The sequence below is a fragment of the Pelodiscus sinensis genome, chromosome 22 (genome assembly GCF_052426305.1).
Source record: "Pelodiscus sinensis isolate ZL-2025 chromosome 22, ASM5242630v1, whole genome shotgun sequence".
Lineage (NCBI taxonomy): Eukaryota > Metazoa > Chordata > Testudines > Trionychidae > Pelodiscus > Pelodiscus sinensis.
The window spans coordinates 8313640-8333228 of NC_143073.1; the positions used below are offsets into that span (position 1 = coordinate 8313640).

Below are 19589 nucleotides of genomic sequence, written 5' to 3' on the forward strand. Positions count from 1 at the left end.
CCGCTTAACGACCGATAGAGCCTGTTACGGTCAGGTACTCGTCTCTACTATCTGTTCTCTAATATCCATGCCTGAGCTAACTCAGAAAGTCATTTATATAGCACTCGATCCCTGTAGAATTGGGATGCTTTGCTGCACAGCAACCTGTAACCAGGCCACTGCCACACACCTGCCAACGGAACCTCACCTGAGACACCCACGTGGCCGGGGCCAGTAGGCCTTTGTCTCTCACTGCGACTCGCTGCCCAAGGATGGGGGAGGAGGACATTTCAAAACCCCATGAGACAGGTGCTTTCCTCCTCCCGCTCACAGGTACAAATCCAGCCTGTTTGACATGGGACTAAAAACCGCTGCTGGCCGGATTGGTGCTAGGAGGCGGGTGCAGCCTCTCTGCAGTGTCTCTTTTCCAGGAAGACCTTTGGGTCTGAACTTTCATTTCTATACTAAGGCCCCTTAACTAGTCAAAAGTGTGAGTTAGCCTAGCTGTGTGGCCCCTTTCTGCTGCCAGAGTGGGGTAAATGAAAATTAGGGTTCCTTATTTCTTCAGTGTGATTATTTCTGTACGCCGCCGTTGCTGTCGGACACATGGACAATAGACAGACTGGCAAGGGCCAAGTCTCCCCGTTCAAGCATCAGTGTCCAGTGAGGTTTTCCTGAAAACCCCTGGTGTCATGTTATTTTGAGAGAATCGCAGCTTTCATATTTAAAAAAAAAAAAGCTTCTAGCCCATACAGTGGTGGAGAAAAGCGTCCAGCTACGAGGCAGGCATGCCTGTTGGTGTAACCCCTGGTGCCAATGGGAAGGTTTAGACACCATGAGCATGAGTCTCATCCTCTGGCAGTGGATGGATTGTTAGAGCAACAACCTTGGATGTGAGAAGGCTGCATGCAACTCCCTGCTCTGATGGTTGGCCTCTGTGACCTCCATGAAAAAAAAAAAATCAACCTCTGTGCCTCAGTTTTCCCCATCTGTATAATGGGAATAAAAGCTCTTTCCTACCTCACCCACATTGAAAATGGTGAGGCTCTCAAATACGATGGCAATGGAGACCCACAGCCTAGAAGAGAGCTGTAAGGACCTTAAAATGAGTCTGAATTACAGTTATGTCCACTTCAAGGCCCCTTCACACTGGGACCAGGTTATAAAGGAGAATCTGACACAACGATGGAATGATTTGTCCGAGGCCAGTGAGTGAATGACACAGGTAGGGACAAAGTGCAACAGGCTCGGTACCTAATCTTTGCTGCAACCCCTATACCGGGGTGGGCAAATACCAGCCCGTGGGCTGGATCCGGTCCCCAGGGTTAGCCTTTGGGGGCCCCCACTGCTATACTGACCTGCGTTTCCATAGATACCGGTGATTGCCACGCCCATTGGCAGCAGATTGCTGGTCCCAGCCAATGGAAGCTGCAAGAAGCGGTATCTGGTCCACACTGCTTCCCGCTGCCTCCATTGGCCAAGAATGGCAATCCATGGCCAACAGGAACTACAATCACCAGTGCCCGTGAAGATGCAGGTGAATATAGTGATTGCAGCCCAGCAGGGGCTAATTCTGGCGAACCACCCACCCCTGCCCTAGATAGGGCTTTCCTCCATCATGATTTTGGGGGATTATTACGTGGCAGGGGACCAGACTTGATGACCTCTCGAGGTCCCTTCAAGTTCTAGGATTCCATTGCATCTTGTCCCTGGTCCACGAACACACACCAGGAGGGAAACTCACCCCACTAGGATGCCATGCCTGTGCTTAAAACAAACCACCACCAAAGAAAAACCTTGTCACAGTCATGGGAGCTTCCAATAAGTCTACTTACCCAGGAATTCCAAGTGAACTTTCACAGGGACTCAAAACCCACACTTCTCCATCCAGGGTGACAGTGGCACAGGGACATCGCCTTAAAATGACACCCACGCTAGACCCTAAGGGAGAAAGAAAGGAAACCCTTTTTGTGATAAACAGCAATAAAATCCATGGCTAGATAACTCACAAGCAACAGAGACAGCCAGGAAGATGTTCCTGGATTCTGTTCTAGCTTTTTCCTGCAGGGACTGAGGCAGGAAGATAGAGACAGGTTTGTGACTGGGCCTTTTCCCTGCATTATTTCATTAGTGGCTGCTTCCAGAATTGAGCTCTGGTAGAAAAGATCATGCATGTTTTCCATGGAAAAGCTCACAAGTAGTGCTGGCTGAATGAGAAACCTACTGCCCAGAATCACCTGGCATCTAGAAAAATCAGCTGAGATGCAGAAGATGGGGGATTTAAACCTTTGATTTGGACCAAGGATCTGAACCCAGGCCCCTTTATCACCCCTGACTCAGGGCTACCTGTCCCATCCTGACTGGGTGCTGGTGTAGGTGGGACTTGAACCTATAACCCTATCCTCCCCAGGCAAGTGCCCCATCCCCTAGGCCATGCAGGAACCTATCCCACCACCTTACCGCAGGGAGGCCCTTTATCCTGCCTGCCCCAGGGCCGTCTGTCCTGACCTGATGGGATCAAAAATCCCATCCTGGACCCAAGAAGCCTGGCCTGATAAACAGTCAGTGGAAATGGGTACATTCCCAAGCAAACCGGTAGCCTCGGCAAGCTGACATTTTCCAGCAAAAAAACAAAAAAAACGCAGCTTCATCTGAAAATTTCCCACCAGCTTGTTTTGGCTCAAGATGATACAGTGCCGATGAAAATCTAAGTTGCTAAGACCCACCTACACTGCTCTGGCAACATAAAAAAAGGCCCTAAAATGGAAGTTATTTCCAGTCACGCTTGCTTTCAGATGCCTTCGCACTGCCAGCATGATACAAGGACAGCAGGGCAGCGATGGGCAACCGAGGTGAGTGAGTGGGCCCTTCATCTCAGGGGGCCACAAGATTGACCCCATCCCAGGAGACATTTTGCTCACGGCGCTTGCCTCTCTAGAATGTGTGGGGGGTGCCGATGGAACGGTAGCAGCGCTGGAATTGGCTGCAGAGGGAGCACCCGGATCTCACAGTCAGTGCTGCGTGCACTTCCCTTCACCTGCCCTGGCTTCGTGTGCATGTCACTGAACACCGGTAGGAAAAAAAAAAAAATACTTGGACGGAAACCAGGGGAATCCTGCAACCCTGTGCATGGGCAACGGTCAACAAAATGTCTCGTGGGCCACACAGAACCCCAATGGGCCACATGTGGCCCACCTATCCCTTAGTATCAATGAGAAACAGACCCAAAATATTTCATTTAAATCACAAGGGAGAGAACCGACCAATATAGGCCTTTGGCCCTGGGGCCTGATTCTTCCTTGCCCTGCTCTTTGCGCAGTCATTAACAGTGCAAAATGAGAATCACACCCTACTAAACCATTTTACACCCTCTTTGGGTGTAAAGAACTGCACAAAGAGGTTTGTTGCCAGGCTAGCGTTATGGAGCCTTGTAGCTCATCTGCAAACAGTCTGTGGCCCACAGTCAATATCAGAGCTGTTTAGATTGAATGTGCAGGCTCGTGCATTTTGATACTATTGTGAGGATGCCATAGAAACATGTTAAGCCAGACCGAAACAATCCCACCTGACCAGTTTTCTGACTGCATAGGTGTAAGGGTTAGAACAGCCTTTCAGATGCAAATGCTTATAATGACATTCCTGCCAATTCCAAAAACTCATGAGTTTCCATTTGGGTTTTTTGGGAGGCTTGAAGATTGACTTAAAAATCATCCCATTTAAAAAATTAATACATCTGGGGTTGTTGATTTTTTAATTTGCCTTCTGGTTTTTGCACTTCTCTGTAACCAGAGACACAAGAATTTTTCTTCTGAATTAAAAAGAGTCCATGTTCTCCACTCATTACATGACTCTAGCAGCAGGGGCTTAAAAAGAGGGGGGGAAAAACCTTGGGTGAGGGACAGGGGTGAGGAACCTTTTTTGGTCAGGGGCCGCTGACCAACAGGAAAAAAAAAATCAGTCGGGGGCCGCACACAAGTGAGAAGCAAAAAAACCCAACAAAACCCTCACTGAATTGGTCCCTATTTGAGAAGGAGAAAGACACTCCCCACATTTCCCTCACACCCACAGCCTAGAGGGGCCCAGGCTAGAAGATTTGTGCGCGCCTAGGGTTGCCAGGTGTCCGGTTTTGAACTGGACAATCCAGTATTTGAGCTTTCTGTTCGGGAAACCAATTTAGACAATAGAACTGTCCGGTATTTTCTAAATAAGATGGAATGTCGATTGTGATGTCATATCAAGTGTGCCTAGTATTTTTGTTGAAACCATCTGGCAACCCTATGTGCACCAGCTTCTCAATGCCGGGGGCGGGGCTTGAGCTTTGAGGGACAGTTCCTGACAAGCCAGCGGCCACATCAAACCCCGGAGCCTGAGGTTCCCCACCCCAGGAGTAGGCTCTCAAACATGCTCAGCACACGGAGCCCTATCTGTGGTTTCCAAGGCCTTTAACATCTGGCCCCATTTATCTAACTCTGTCCCTCTCCAAACGCGTTAGTGTGGGAGCTGTGAGTGACGTTATCCTCAACACTTCAGGGAGGAAGTGGTTTTTACAGGTGCCTGTTCTGGAATGAACTAGGTTAGTTTAAGGCAGAGTTGTTGACTCAAGTCGTGGGACTTGAACTCGAGTCCGACTTAAGTCGAGTCCCCTAGGTGACTTGAGACTCAACTCGGGTTCATGGTGTGCGACTTGAGACTCGCTAATTTTCTTCAATCGACTTGGTGAAAAAATTGTCCGAAAATGACGATATTGATGGCTTGTACAAAAGTGACTTGAGACTCGACTTGAGACTTGAACTGTAGTGACGTGAGACGCAATGTGGACTTGACAATGACAACTTGAAGACAACACCGGTTAATCTAGAGCCGTGGCACCCAACATGCTAGCTATTAGCCACAGGTGGCTATTTGGCCAGCTGAGTGGGGCTAGTGTGCTATAGCAGTAGCCACTAGATTGGATACTGCTTCAGAACTGGTTGGACACCCCAGATCAAGAGTCTGGCATCCTTGGGTGAGACACAACAAGAACCTCCGTGCATGATTAGCCTGAAAGGCATTCACATCAGCTGCTTGCTTCAGCCCTGCCCCCACCAACAGCCAAACTCCTACTCCAACGCAGCGCTTTCTATAACCTGACAAAGGAAAAGAACCAGACTCTATAAAGCCCACGCAGCACAAGGCCACAAGATCCAAGCCTTTAAACTCAAGGGTCTAACACCGTCCTTTCCTCTCGCAAGAGCTTCGGAACACATTCCCCCAGACATTGAAACACACGGCATCACAATACTGCGGAAAAGAAAAAACCACCAGCAGCCACAGTGCTACTGCTGCTAACCCTCTTTCCACCCAGAAGTAAACACGGCCTACTACAATTCCCACCACATTCACAACACGACTACTCTTGTCCTCCCCACTTTTCTGGGCCTCCTCTCCCCGCCTCTGTAATGGGAGGAAACCCAGACATGGGGGTCAGAATGGGTGTGCCTTGGCAGTGCACAGTGCTTCAAATGTATGTAATGCTGTTTCAGATCGGAAAGGGATGGTTTTCTCCTCGAGGAAACCACTTGCAGAGTTATTGTAAAATATCGGGCCAGCTCCTTGATGGTTGTTAATGGCCTCGTTACGTGGACTTCAGCAGAGTCAAGCTCATGCCAGCTGGATCATACCATTTATGACCATTATGGTATTACTTTTAGGAGAGGCTTAATTCATAGAGCCCTGCAAATCCGCGTCCATCCACTTTATATCCACAGGCATCTGCCTCCATGCCCGCGCCTCCTTTTTGCCGTTACGGACACAGATCTGGCTACCAATTTTCTATTCGCGCAGGGCTCTATTAACTTGCTTAGAGTGCTAGCAAATTCTGTTAAAGTGTTTCATGTTTATTTTAGCTTCTCAGCACCTCAGGTTTTACTAGATCCACCTTCCAGATGGAAAATAGACCACTTTGAATCTGACTGTGATCCTTTTCTTCATGTTAAATAGTACCTTACACCACAAGTAATTCCTCCAAAAATCAAACCGGGCTATTCGGTGGAAGCAAGTGATTCATCATCCAGCCTTGGTAGAAAGAAGCTAGAGTGGATGCATCTACACAGCACCCTAAACTCGCTAAGCAAATTGCATATCTTATTTCGATTGTTTTTCAAAATAGCTCAATTGTACTTCAAACAAGCTTATTTTGAAATTTGGTGCATCTACACCACTATTTCAACATGCCCCTTAATCTTCATGGAATGAGGGTTACAAGGATGCCAAAACAGTTCACCTGTTATTTCAAAAAATATTTCAAATAAAAATATTTCAAAATAATGGGCGCATTTAAAAGATACGGGATAGCTATTTTGGGATACTCCAGTATCCCAAAATAGCCCCACTGTCTAGACATACCCTGTGAGTCAGGGGCTGTGCTGGGAATAGAAACCCTAGTCCTTCCATGCTCTAACCATTAGGAAACCCTGCCAAACAACTTATGATACTCTGCATAAAAAAGTAGACGGGAAATCTTCCACAGTGACTAAGGTTATAAGTAAAAGCTGTGGGAAAGAGGCTGCATTGATGCTGCTAAGCTAAAATAGCTGAGACTTTTGCAAGCACCAGGCAAATATTTTCCCCTTCTTGGATAAGCAAGTTGGCAGTCAAAGAGACACACACAGAACAGCTTGCCCTTTATAACTTGGGCTTAGCAGAGTCCGACAGGGAATTTGGGCCCCATATTATTAGTGGTATACGACGGCCTCTTTATGCCACTCGGCTTGCAAGAAGGAGCCTTAAAGTGGATACAACTGTAATGTATTGTTATTTTAAAGCCCCTTTACAGAGACACATAAAGAGGCCTTAGTGTAAATAGGATTCAGGTTCACTGACTGTTTTGCCATCACACCCTGAGGCCTGACAGCGCTCGGTGCTGTACACGCAGAAAACAAAATGGTAGTCATTTGCCACCAGGCGTTTACAATCAGTGAGGAGGGTGCTCAGCACCAGAGAACTGGGGTGTTGTTTTAAAGCTCTTCTGGGATAGGGACATCTTTGTTCTCGGTTTGTACAGCACCTACCGTAAAGGGGTCATAGGCCAGGCCTCAGGGCTTCTAGACTTGACTGAAATACAGATACAGCAATGCCAATAGCTTCATCAAGCCCCCTCGTTAGAATGTTTCCTCCTGCCACCGTCTAAAGAGAGGGCTTCACATCATGACAGCAACCTCGCCCCAGAGTGTGAAGAACCCCAACCCAATTGTGTCACACCGGGCCACAAGAACAACAAGGAAATAGACAAGAAATAGGGAATTCATCTGAAGTGGGCCTGGGTTAGAACTGGGAGCCTCTCAGCCTCTGTCAAACTGAGAACGGGCGACAGGGGAGGGATCCTGTGATGGAGCCCTGTTCAGTTCATTCCCGCCGAGGCACCCAGCGTTGGCCGCTGTCAGAAGGCAGGATACCAGGCTAGATGGGCCTTTGGTCGGACCCAGCAGGGCCATTCTAAGTGGCCCCAGCAAAGCCAATGGGTCTCCCTCTCCAGCTCAGAGAGAAGCACATGAGGAGGTCTTTGAAGATCAGTCTTAGGTTAAACTGGATTCAGAGGCGTAGCGAGGCTGATACGCACCTGGGGGCAAAGGCAAAATTTGCCCACACACCCCTGCCGCCGCCGTGCAGTGGGGCACTGAACCTGGCGCACAGCTGAGCCCGACCCGGGGGAGCAGGGGGAGCCTGTACCACGTCTTGCGCCGTCCCCTCCAGCACCCACTAACCCACCAGCGGAGATGGAGGAGAGTCGGGCTGGGGGTGGAGAGGCAGCTCCAGCTGCCGCCGGCAAGTGGAGGAGGAGCAGGCGAGCTGAGGGATGACAAAGGGAGTGAAGGGGGACTAAATTGGCACCCCCCTAGTGTGGCATCCGGGGGAACTTCCCAACACTTCCCTCTCACTACACCACTGACTGGCTTCCCTATCAGTCAAGGGGGGAAAAGCAGGGGAGGAGTCAGGCCCCTGGACAAGGTCAGGGGAGCCTCCGCTCTGTGCTCCTGGAAGGGGTTGAGCTAAGGGCAACTAGCCTTCCCCTTTGCTCACCGAACCATGTGCCTCCCTCTCCCCCAGCTCTTAGGGTATGTCTAGACTAAAGGCTTTTGTCGACAGAAGTTGTGTCAACAGATACTGTCGACAAAGCTTCTAGCCTACATCCAGTTCTGTCGGCAAAGCAAGCCGCTTTGTCGACATGACAGTGTAGACACAAAGGACGGTGTAGATGCAATAACTCCGTTGACAAAAGGCGTTATTCCTCATAGAATGGGGTGACAAAACTGCTGAGCTATGTCGACAGAACTCAGCGGCAGTGTAGACGCCGGTATAGTTTTGTCAACAAAACCCTGTAGTCTAGACACACCCTTAGAGCCACAAAGACTGCATGGTGCAGCACCCCAGTGACAATTTAAAGGCCCAGGGCTCCAGCCGTAGACGTAGCATTGGCTGCAGCCTGGCGCCCCGGACACCTCTGAATCACTGGACCTTGGGGCAACAGCCCCTTTTGCCCACCTTCCTCACCACCCTCCCCCCCCCAGGTCGACAGGCCTGGGGAAAAAGTGAATTTGACTTTCAAAAATTGTTTCAGGGCATTTTGACAGGGTATATGTGCGCATTGCACTGGGAACCCTTACACATGTGTACAGGACAACACTGAGTATTGCCAACCCTAAGTCTTATAAGGGGAACCTGTAGCAATTGTTGACAAAATTCTGGCTTTCTAGAGGCCCCGTGACCTGCCTAATGCTTCAGCATAGGATCTACATTTTAAATAGAACAAATTATTTTTAATGGTTAGCAGATAGGCGGCTTTGTATTGCAAATTTCTGGGAAATTTTGACACCTCCCCGCCCCTCCCCCCACCTCCCCGTAGAGCTGTGGTATAGTAAAATATCGACTCTCCTTGTATATGGGGGGGGGGGGGGGGAGCTTTTCCACTACAAGAAATGTGTGGGGGGGGGGGGGGGAAGAAGACGACAATGAGTATTTAAAAATTTGGTCTCCCTTTTTAGCACAGTCTGAGAAGGGCTTCCCAGACAGACAAGCTCTTTGAATATTAACCTGATCCCAAATAAATAATAAGCAATCTGCTGTGTAGCATGTTCATGCTTTATTGCAATTTTTGTTTGGACGTTTTTAAAAAAAAAAATTCAGGCCCACCCATACAAATATCATGACAGTGAAAAAAATCTGATGATTTTTAAGCCAAATAATAATTTGGGGGTTCCTTCTAGTTTGAGCCTTTAGGGTGCACTCATTTCATGTCTTCAAGCTTTTCGCTGCAACTGTGAACATAAGAACAGCCAGACTGGGTCAGACCTAAGATCCATTCAACCCAGTGACCTTCTGATAGCGGCTAATGCCAGCTGCCCCAGAGGGAATCAACAGCATGAATAAACAGGGCTGGAAACTTACTTTAAAATATTATGTGAAACTAATATTTAAATCACAGGACTCCAACAGCTGGGATCTTTAAGAAAAACATTAAAAATAGTGAGACTCATCTTACAAGCACAAGAATTGGTGACACTTTTGTCTCACACATATAGGTAGCTTTCATTCTCATACAGGACAGACTAATAGTATAAGACTTAATAAAAATTAATAAAATCTCCTATCTATTACCCTTTAAAATATCAAAGAGCATAAAACACCACCATTCTTATTAGGGAGTGTTTCACACTCATCTTGCACAGATATAAGTGACAATCCAAGGTGAGGGGAATTAAGCCTACAGAGATTTTTAGTCAAACAACAACAAAAGAGATGACATAGATTAGTTGTGTGTGTGAGATATAGGGGGGAGAGATTTTTCCTTTTCTTTTGCAGTCGCTCCAAAATAAAAATATGAAAAAAACCACAATTGCACATAGAGCAAATTCTAGTCATGTGTTAAAATAAGTAATAACATCTGTTCTGTATAGAATAGGATTTTTAAATGTTGTTCACATCCATTTGCATCCCACCCTAATGCAAACAGTGTGTAAGGAGATAGCCTAAATTAACACAGACTTTGTCTTCATGGCACAAAAAAGGTGCATTTTTGACACCGCCTTAGCTTCTGCAAGGTAAAATTCTAGTGTAGACAAGACCCAGGTGGTTTTTACCTCCATGAGGTCAACCTTATATCCCAACCACAGGGTTTACATGGAGGTCAAAACCACAAGCGTCTTCTCTTGATGTCAATACCACACCTCTTTCCCACAGTGAAGACTTAGCCTCAGTCGGCTGCTCTCAACCCAGCTGCCTTCCAGTGGGGAATTCCGCCACGGCTCCTCGTGTCACGTCCCTCAATGGGGTGAGCAGTGCTGCCACTATGACACGCAGTACGCTACCGAGCACATCACTCATTACCTGTGAGGAGGATCGGCCATTTTAGAGATGCCAGCTGCCTAAGATGGTGGATTTCCTCCTTTCCCTTTTTGCGATAGACTTTTTGTATGTCCTCCCCCCACACGCGGATATGCCAGAGGGGGAGGAATCTCAATATTTGCGGGTGGGGAGGGGGAAGAAAAGGGATGGAGGGGGGAAATAGATCAGTGAAAAACAATTGAAAAAAGGATGTAGTTCAGTTCACAAAGGCCTATCTGCCTTTGGCTTCTATGTGTCCTGCGGAAGGAAAAGGCAGACAAGATGTCGTGTTAAATTCTCCGTTTGGGGGGGAAGTGAAGAGAGAGAGAATCTTCCCTTTTTTCCTTTGCCGACCCCCCTTCGCCCTCCCCGCAATCCCGCTTTGACTTTTCCCACAGAAGTAGCCAACCTCCAAGAATGCAAATGACATTCATTATGCAAATGCATGCAAATCAGGTTTAACTATCGGAAGAGGGGCTCGGAATTGTTAATGGGTTAACTCTTTCACTGGCAGCCACCACTGTGGTTTTGAAAGAGCCAGTGTCTTCCTCTGGCTTTTTTTTTTTATTTATTCTCCCTTACTCCCTTTCACAAACACACCATTCCCTCCCTAAACTCTGATCCACCACTCCAAATCTGAAATCTGGTACATGGTGGCAGAAACACAGCACCTGGCCCCACTTTCTGTATAAGTGTGTAAGGTTGATGGAACATAACTGGGGCATCCGGTAAGACAAAGCAAAAAGAAAACACATTGGCCTAGAGGTAGTTACTCCTTCCTTAACTACGTCCGCAGGAGAAGAGAAACAAAGCAGGCTTAAACTCAGAATTTAAAAACACAGCCATCGATAGATCATAATAAAGCCCCTCTGTGAAACTGGCAAAAAGGTAGGGTAGCCACTAGCTGGGGTGTTGGCTGCTTAAATCCACTCAAGAGCCATATGCCAGGATGGCCGCAAAATAAAATTCACTTTCCACAATACACGCAAGATATCTGAGGTTGAATTTTGGTTTTAAAATTGGAAAACAAAAATGGGCCATTTCCCATAAGGGAGAGTGAGCAATGGAGAGGGGGGAAAAAAAGACAGAACAAGGACTGAAATAATGGCAGACAATCCTGCAAACCTCTCAAGGCACGGTGGTTTGGTGGATGTTAACAGAACTACCAGGCCTAAAGAGAGAAATGTTTACACAATAGGATTACCTCTCATTCCACAGTATCAGCTTGTTTTTCTATTATATTCAGGCCTTACAGAATATGTTACGACACAGGGACTCATTCTGCAGTGATGGAAACAGCCCAAAATTAATCTCTCTAAACCTAAAATCAGCCGATATTTCACTTAAGAGCAAAAATAAATGTATGAAGCACAACAATGACTATAAGTGGCCAGTACAACACAATTCTATTAAAAATGTGTATAATTCTAAACAGCAAATTGATCGGTTATTAGTTAGAAATATTTTCTTTGTGGCTGGTTGGCTGAGTCAATATGTGCACTTCTAAGGTGGGCTACAGCACCCGATAATTTGTCAGCCAGTCTTTCCTCACTACCTCACCCTCTTTATTTCAATCACCTGTTATCACTTGGCTTTTTTTGATCGGACGTTACGATCAGAGATGACAGCGCTAACATTCTCCCCAAGCATCAAGTAAGTTTCAATACCTAGCTAGAGGCACCTCAAACGGGGCTTCCTTTTAAGACTGCTGATCACACTTTAAAAACAAAAACAAAAAACAGGCCCTTTTAAGGTTTTTCAAGTTTGGCAAGAGTAACATTCAGGGGCTCTGATACACTAGCCAGTTTCAAAAACATTGCCCTACTTTTGTATTTTTATTTTCTATTTTTAGTGCAATAGGGCACCAATCTAACGGAGGGCTCTATGTGCCAATTCTAACTGCAGCTGCTGGGCACTGCCGTCATGCAACTAACAACAACTTTGGCAAACCTGGAGTCATCATAAGAATGGCCAGTCCGGGTCAGACCAAAGGTCCATCTAGCCCAGTATCCTGTCTGCTAACAGTGGCCAATGCCAGATGCCCCAGAGGGAGGGAATACAACAGGTAATCCTCACATGAGCCCTCCCGTTGCCCATTTCCATCTCCACCACTAGTGTTCACAAATCATACATCAGACCCATCCCACTGCCAAATAAGATGAGATTTACACTAATATTGAAACTGGGATTCTTTTTACTAGTCTTCTGGGCTGAGCCTTTTATGAATGCTTCAACTTATTTTGTTATCATAGATTAGCCTCTTGACGGCTGGAAAACATTGGTCTAATTTTGGATGTTGGTTAAGTGTGTAGGTGCTAGGTGGCGTTTAGTGGCATGTGTTAGGCAGGAGGTTAGAGCAGATGATTTGACAGTCCCTTCTGGCTTTGGCTTGATGACTATGTTATTAAATGAAAGCGGATTTTCACATAACTCCTGATGCTTTGAGGGGGAAGGGGTGGGAAAAAAAGACACCAAATACTATGAGACTTGCAATAAAAAAAAGTCGGCCAGCTAGGGTGTGGCTACAGGGATTTTTCGAAAAAAAAGTGGCCTTTTTTCTAAAAGTCTTTACCTGCATCTAGACTGCTGCTGCGTTCTTTCAAAAGTAAGTCAAAAGAACGTGGCAGTTTTGTCAACCATGGAAAACCCCGTTTTACGAGGAAGGTCGCCTTTTTTCGAAAGTGCTTTTTCGAGAAAAGGCGCTAGGTAATGCAAATTGTGCTTTTTTGAAAGCGAGCATCCAGACTGCCTGGGTGCTCTCTTTCAAAAAAAGTGTCTTGCTTTTCCAAAGTACTGATTGTAGTCTAGACGCTCTTTTTCCAAAGAGGCTTTTTCCAAAGAGGCTTGCAGTCTAGACACAGCCTCCGTTAATAAAGAGAGAAAAACCACAACAGTGTCTCCAGGAATGGAAGGAGTGGTATTTTGCTGTGATATGGTTAGAAGGTTCATTGATACTCTTACTTTCATCCCCCTTTATGCTGTCAGAGCACTGTTCGGTAGGCTGAAGGGTAAACAAGAATTCAGTCAGGAATTTTGATCCCACCTGAAAAAATGGTGGCTTGGAAGAGCTAATTCTACCTCCTGGGATACACACCCAGGCCCAGAAAGTATTTTGCTTTAGACAAACAGTGGGATGTAGGGGAGAGGCTAAGGAGCAAAGTTGGGGGAGAGGGGAGGAGGAAGCAATAAAAGTCCAGTGAAAATACAGGATGGCAAAAAGTAAAAGTAAATAGAAAAAGGGCATAAAGGCAAAGGAAAGAGGCCTTCCTGCGAGAGTAGCTATAATTTGCCTCCCCCTTAAGCCTACTTTATCCTGCCACAATGCAGTCAAGAGGCCTCCCTGTGAACCTGGCTTCAATGACTTCAACACAGTTGTGCCTGTCTGGTTCAGGCGCATGCGGGAAAAGAATCAGACCCACCCCAAACAGGGCACCCACCTGTGCTGGCGTAGCTGTATTGGGAGTCTCGCTGTGGACTTCCAATGCAGTTGGATTGGACCCAGAAAGGACCGCTGTTGCCAAGCACGGATTGCCCTCAATTCCAATGATGCAGGCTTAGCTCCTTGCTAGTCAGTGCCTCGGAAAACTGGGCTCAGAGCAGTTTGCCCCAGAGTTGCACACAACTTGGAGTGGATTCCAAAGGCGTTAGGGACCAGAATTAATACTTAACTTCTTTGAGCTGCTCCTTTGGAACACCCCCCGTCGCCTTTGCAGTTCAGTTGGAATAACTCAGGCTTTAAAGCCAGAAGGGACCACGGTGATCACGTCATCTGGCCTCCTGCACATTACAAGCCATGGAACCACCCTCCCCCACTCCTGGAATAGGCCCATAACCTCTAGCTTCGTTCTAGACATCCTCACCTCTCAATTTAAAAACAGCAAGTGACAGAGACTTCGCCACTGTCTAGTGGCGACCGACCAGCCTTGTGGTTACCCCCCGCCCCTTCATCTGCAGTGTTATCTGCCAATCTGTTCTGAGAGGAAAGTTCCTTCCCAAACTCAAATATGATGATGATCAGGGAAAGCCGATCTGCCGGGCACCTGGGAAATAATTCTCTGTAGCAACTCAAACCCCTCCCTCCCGCAACTATCTAGTGCCCCATCTCCAGCTTTTGGAGATATGTGCTAATAGGAGTCATAGATGGACCAACTGGTATGGTCTGTTGGCAACCTCATCAGACCATACCAACTGTTAGGGGGACACACACACACACACACACACGCACACACACACACACACACACGAAAGATTCAGCCAAGCCTGTTTTGTTTTGTATTGTAAGCATAAGCGGTCCAGCTCACAGGGTCATCAAAAATGCCACTTCTCCTAGGAGTACCTTGTCTGCATCTTCCATGCATCGTCTGAGAAACTGACATGGACAACTACTTATTATTAGTGACTAATATGCACCATCATGTTCATACCACAGTGCTGAGAAAGCAAACTTCCCCCTTGCTTTTTCATGAGCATACACTATAGCCCGTAACTTGTCATTTACCTAGGCGGAAAATGAATTCGGATTCACTTCGCAAATCACCATTGTCAAATTCATGCCAGGAGTCAGAGCTGGATGAAGCTAGTTTCCTGGAAGAGCAGCTGGGTTTGTGATTAAGACCCAGGGGACTTCAGTTTAGTTCCTAGCACCAACGTAAACTCCTTGAGTAAGCACTAGTGTCAACTCGTGATATTTGGTGATTTTTCGTAAAGCACCATTTCCTAGTCATGTGATTAGCTGATCTTTTCCCCTTTCATTGAAATTTAAAAAAAAAAAAAAAAAAAGTATAACCTTCTTGGCTGCAAAGTAGAGCTTGAAATGTGATTCCTTTGAAAGTTCCAAAACCAGAAGGCAGACAAAAAGCACCCCAAATTTACCCCCCAAAAACCTCATGGTTTAAGCCACACAGGATTTTTGGTTGGCTGGATATGATTTTGCAGTGTTTGAACTGGAGAAACCGAGCAAGTCATTTAAGATCAGATTCATGATCTTAAAACAAAACAAAGAAAACACACAACCCAGGAACCATTTCCCGACAGCTCAGCAGCCACTCTTTGTGGATTTTCAACATGCGAAGTTCATTTAAAACCCAGACTCATGAGAGCTAAGAACCCTCCTAAAGCTTCCAGCCTGGCCTGCTTACAGAACAATGGCTAGAAGCCCTCCTGCATCTCAGTTCAGTGTTATACCTACTGGACCATGCATGTTAAAAGCACAAGAGGGGGAAAGGTAGCACAGATTTCAGATACCCATGTGAATCTGAATTACATGCTCCAGCAGGTAATGCAGTGGTCTGAGATTGCACGGAGGTGGGTTCTTTTCCTGGCCCTGCAGTGTGACTTTGGCCCTCCTTTCCTCCCCACACTTTATCTAAATACAGTCTTCCCCATGTGTTTGTAGAATTCTAACCCTGCTTTACAAGGTATTCAGCTGACAATAGTACTACCTGTTAGCTGGGTGCTTGTACAGTCGCTCCGGAGAGATTTGGATGCCACCCAGAGTTAGGTTTGTGTTTCTCTAGTGGTGCACATTCACACATGCCTCAGTGCACATAAATTATTCCGCACATGGATAGGAAAGATTAGAGGGAACACTGTCTGATGCTACTGGAATAGAAATAGTTATATTTAAGGACAGTCTTTTACCTCAATCTCTCAGGCTATGTCTACACTATGAAGCTATTTTGATATACCTCCTGTATCCCAAAATACCTGTTCTGCATCTTAAGAGCAAGCCTCTTATACTGAAATTAAACAGGCTTGCTATTGTGATGTCCCTGTAAACCTCACAGCATGAGGGATAAGGGATGTTTTGGAATAGCACTTTATTTTTAAATTTGGCGCTGTGTAGACCGTGCCAAATTTGAAAATAAGCTATGCAATTTGCGTAATGCAAATTGTGTAGCTTATTTTGAGGTAAGCGCGCTGTGTAGATGCACTCTCGAGTTTTATCCAATAGTCAATATATTAATACCAAAAAAAAAAAAAAAATGAAGTTGTGTCTATTCACTCCATTTTTTCCTCCAGCTAATATCTTTCATACCTGCTTTTGCATTGCCAGTTGTACTAGGATAAATAATTGTGGGGAACAAGTGTCCTTTGAAGGGCATTTTTCATCAAAATTTCAACATTTTCAAACAAGCTCTGTTCTCAAAAACCCATATGCGAGTTTGGTATGTTGAGGGCACTCATCCAAATGGTGCCGAATCAAGGTCTTGTGACATTTGTGACCAATCACAGCTTGAACCACAAATATTTGTATACAATGCAAGACAACTGGCTCAGTGGGTTTGGGAAAAGGAGGGGGAAAAAAACCAAACCCTAACCCTCTGGACTTATGAGGCAGTAGAAAGAAAGAACTGAAAACGTGTGACATTGTTCACTAAACCAAGAAAAACTGGCCATTTCCAATATTAAGTGGGGGTGAAAAGGGAAACATATCTGCAAGTTAAAACAACAACCCACTGGATTCTTGTTCCTGGAAACACTGCACATTCCAGCTGATTGAGTTTAGAATCCTGGGTTCTATTCCCTGCTCTGCCATGGATTTGCTTGGCTTTCCCTCCTGCCATCTATAAAATTGGAGAACACAGCATTGACATGCGTGGGACGCATCAGGCAGTTGGTTCTATTACAGCTGATTGGAAAGTGAGGTTATTTTTCTTAGGAAATTTTCTTTGAAAACCCAGAGAGAAAAGTTGTCAATGGAAAGAAGAGACAGAATTTTTTTCAAAATAAATAAATAAAGTTTCTCCTTCACCAAAATCCCAGTTTTCTACCCCAAACCGCTTTAACCCATCACTCATAGGTATTAATAATCTTGACGATAACAGGGAAGTAGTCCTTAGGAAAAAGTGTGGGGGGGAACCTCTTAGGCCTGGGTCTATACAGAAAATTTAGGTGCAGCTAGCTACATTGCTCAGGGATGCAAAAAGTGTCCTGCCCTGTGCGATGTAGTTAGGTTAACTTAATTTCACTATACAGTGAACCCTCGTTTATCGCGGTAGATAGGTTCCAAACCCGACCGCGATAGTTGAAAATCCGCGAAGTAGGGACATGTATATTTAACATGTATACAGCGAGCCCTCGCTACTTCGCGGTTCGACTATCGCGGATTCACGTATATACATAATGTAATGAAAAAGTCCGCGAAGTCGTGAATCCGCGATGGTCGAACCGCGAAGTAGCGAGGGCTCACTGTAGATGCAGCTAGATCAACAGAAGCATTTTGCCAGACATTTTACCAGGTTTTGTAACTGACATTTTTATTTCTTTCTAGTGAAAGGCAGCTTCTGTCCCCCTCCCATCCCCACTGGAAAAAAAAAAATGTGATTTGTATGGTAGATATTCAGCATGTTTCATGTGATGCCTGTTGGGGGAAAAAAACAAAAAACAAAAACACAAAAAAAACCCACCCCACCACACACATTTGGGTCAGGTCTTCGCTAAAGGGGAAAGTTGAATCAAGATATACTAATTCCATAGCTGGAGGTAATGTAACCACCACTGGGCACATTTGAACCTGGGACCTCTGGAGCTTAGTATACTAGCCTCTACCCTTTGAGGTAAAAGCCAGATGGCTCTCAGCCCCTGCTGTAGAGGTCTCTTGAGCTTAGCTGTTGCTGTGGTCTAGGTGCCACTGTATGGGACAGTGAACCACACTATGTATGTGGCTTACATCAACATACCTTGATTTGAGTTTCCCCACCACCCCCATAGCAGGAGGCCAATGTGAGCAAATGCTCCTGTTGGCTTCCCTTACTTCTTGCAGCAGCAGGACCACCTGACAGGGGCGCCCTCTGAGTTTGATATAGCAAGTCTTATCTAGACCTGCTACATCGAACTCCGGAAGATTGGCACTGCTACAACGTTGATCTTCCGCTTAGAGAAAACACGTTTTCGTGGAATTTCAGGGAAGTGAAATTTTGAAAAAAAGTAAAATTAGAAGTTAACAAGTGCTTAGAAAAAAAAATTCTCCACCTCTGAGTGTGTGTGTGTGTGTGTGTGTGTGTGTGTGTGTGTGTGTTGTACCACACACACACACAAATTGCTCTTAATTGCGCTAGTCCGTATGTAATCTGGATTGCATTTCCAAAACCAACGGCCTACATTGCACCTGCAAAACCAGTATTCAGCGTCAGGGCTTAGCACAAACTAGGATAGACAATAATGGATAGAAAAACAAAGCATGGCCCACGACATAGGCTTCACACCTTATATCCTTAATACCTGACATGAATAATCTTCAGGCAATCAGAATCTTTGAAATCACAGGAATAAGGATCACAGGCCCAAACTCCCAAATCTGGTGCCCAAGCAAAGATTTGAGATTTTTTTTTTAATTAACATCTCTGCTAATTGATAGCAGCTCAAAAAGCAACATAATGGCAGCATAACCAGATAGCATGGATGCTGATGTGGGAGCCAGAAGACCTGGGGTTCTAGTCCCTGTTCTGCCACTAACTTGCTGAATTACCTTGGGCATGTCAGCTTGCTGCTCCATTCTTTGGTTTGCCCTCCCACCTGTTGTCTATGTGGATTACTGGCTTTCTTGGCAGGGATTGCTTCTGACTACCTGTATGTACAGCTGGAAACCCTGCAAATCCATAGGTAGCTGCTCATTTTTGCTGATACAAACATTGTCTCTAGAGCGCTGTAAAGCTGCAGCTCTCCACTTTTGTACCTGCAGGTATCTGTATCCACAGATGTGACTCTCCATGGCTCATTTTTGAGGACAGGGATGCGTATAAAAATGTTGTATCAGTGCAGGTCTGATGTACAGCCCCTAGCACAGGTGTGGTGGGCACCTCTAGGTGCAACTGTACGCCAAATACTAATGAAAGCACATCCCAAAGTAACCCTGACTTTTGGCCATTCCTATAGAACATCAGCATTGGAAAGAAGAGGTAATAGGGGTGATCTTCCCCCTTCTCTGTATTTGTAGAAGTCTTGGGTGCAAAAATAGAGGCAACAGGCAGCTCTCCACCCATCCACCGACCCACCCACCCTCTTGGACTTAGACACACAGACTGGTGGGGGAAAGGGCAGATGTTCAAGCATTGTCCCTCATTCCTCCATAACTTTTTTCCACAATCTTCTCTAAAAGTCTGAGCAAGGTTGGAGACTTGGGACCAGTCCCTTGCATGAGCCTGACTCATGCAGCCCATGTGTGTCTAACTCTCGCCAATCACTGCACTATAATCCCATTGCATGTGGCACAACTTAACTTTGGCAGATTTGGCAGCCTTGCCCACGCT

General features: G+C 46.0%; 1 long non-coding RNA gene across 2 annotated transcripts in view; it reads right to left on the minus strand.

The window, feature by feature from the left end:
* Positions 1–19589, minus strand: part of LOC102462559 (uncharacterized) — a 74173-nt gene that overhangs the window by 26835 nt on the left and 27749 nt on the right. For both annotated transcript variants that reach the window (XR_331388.5, XR_012897456.2), the window contains one exon: positions 1815–1920. This is a non-coding gene — a long non-coding RNA (uncharacterized LOC102462559). The remainder of the gene's footprint in view (positions 1–1814; positions 1921–19589) is intronic.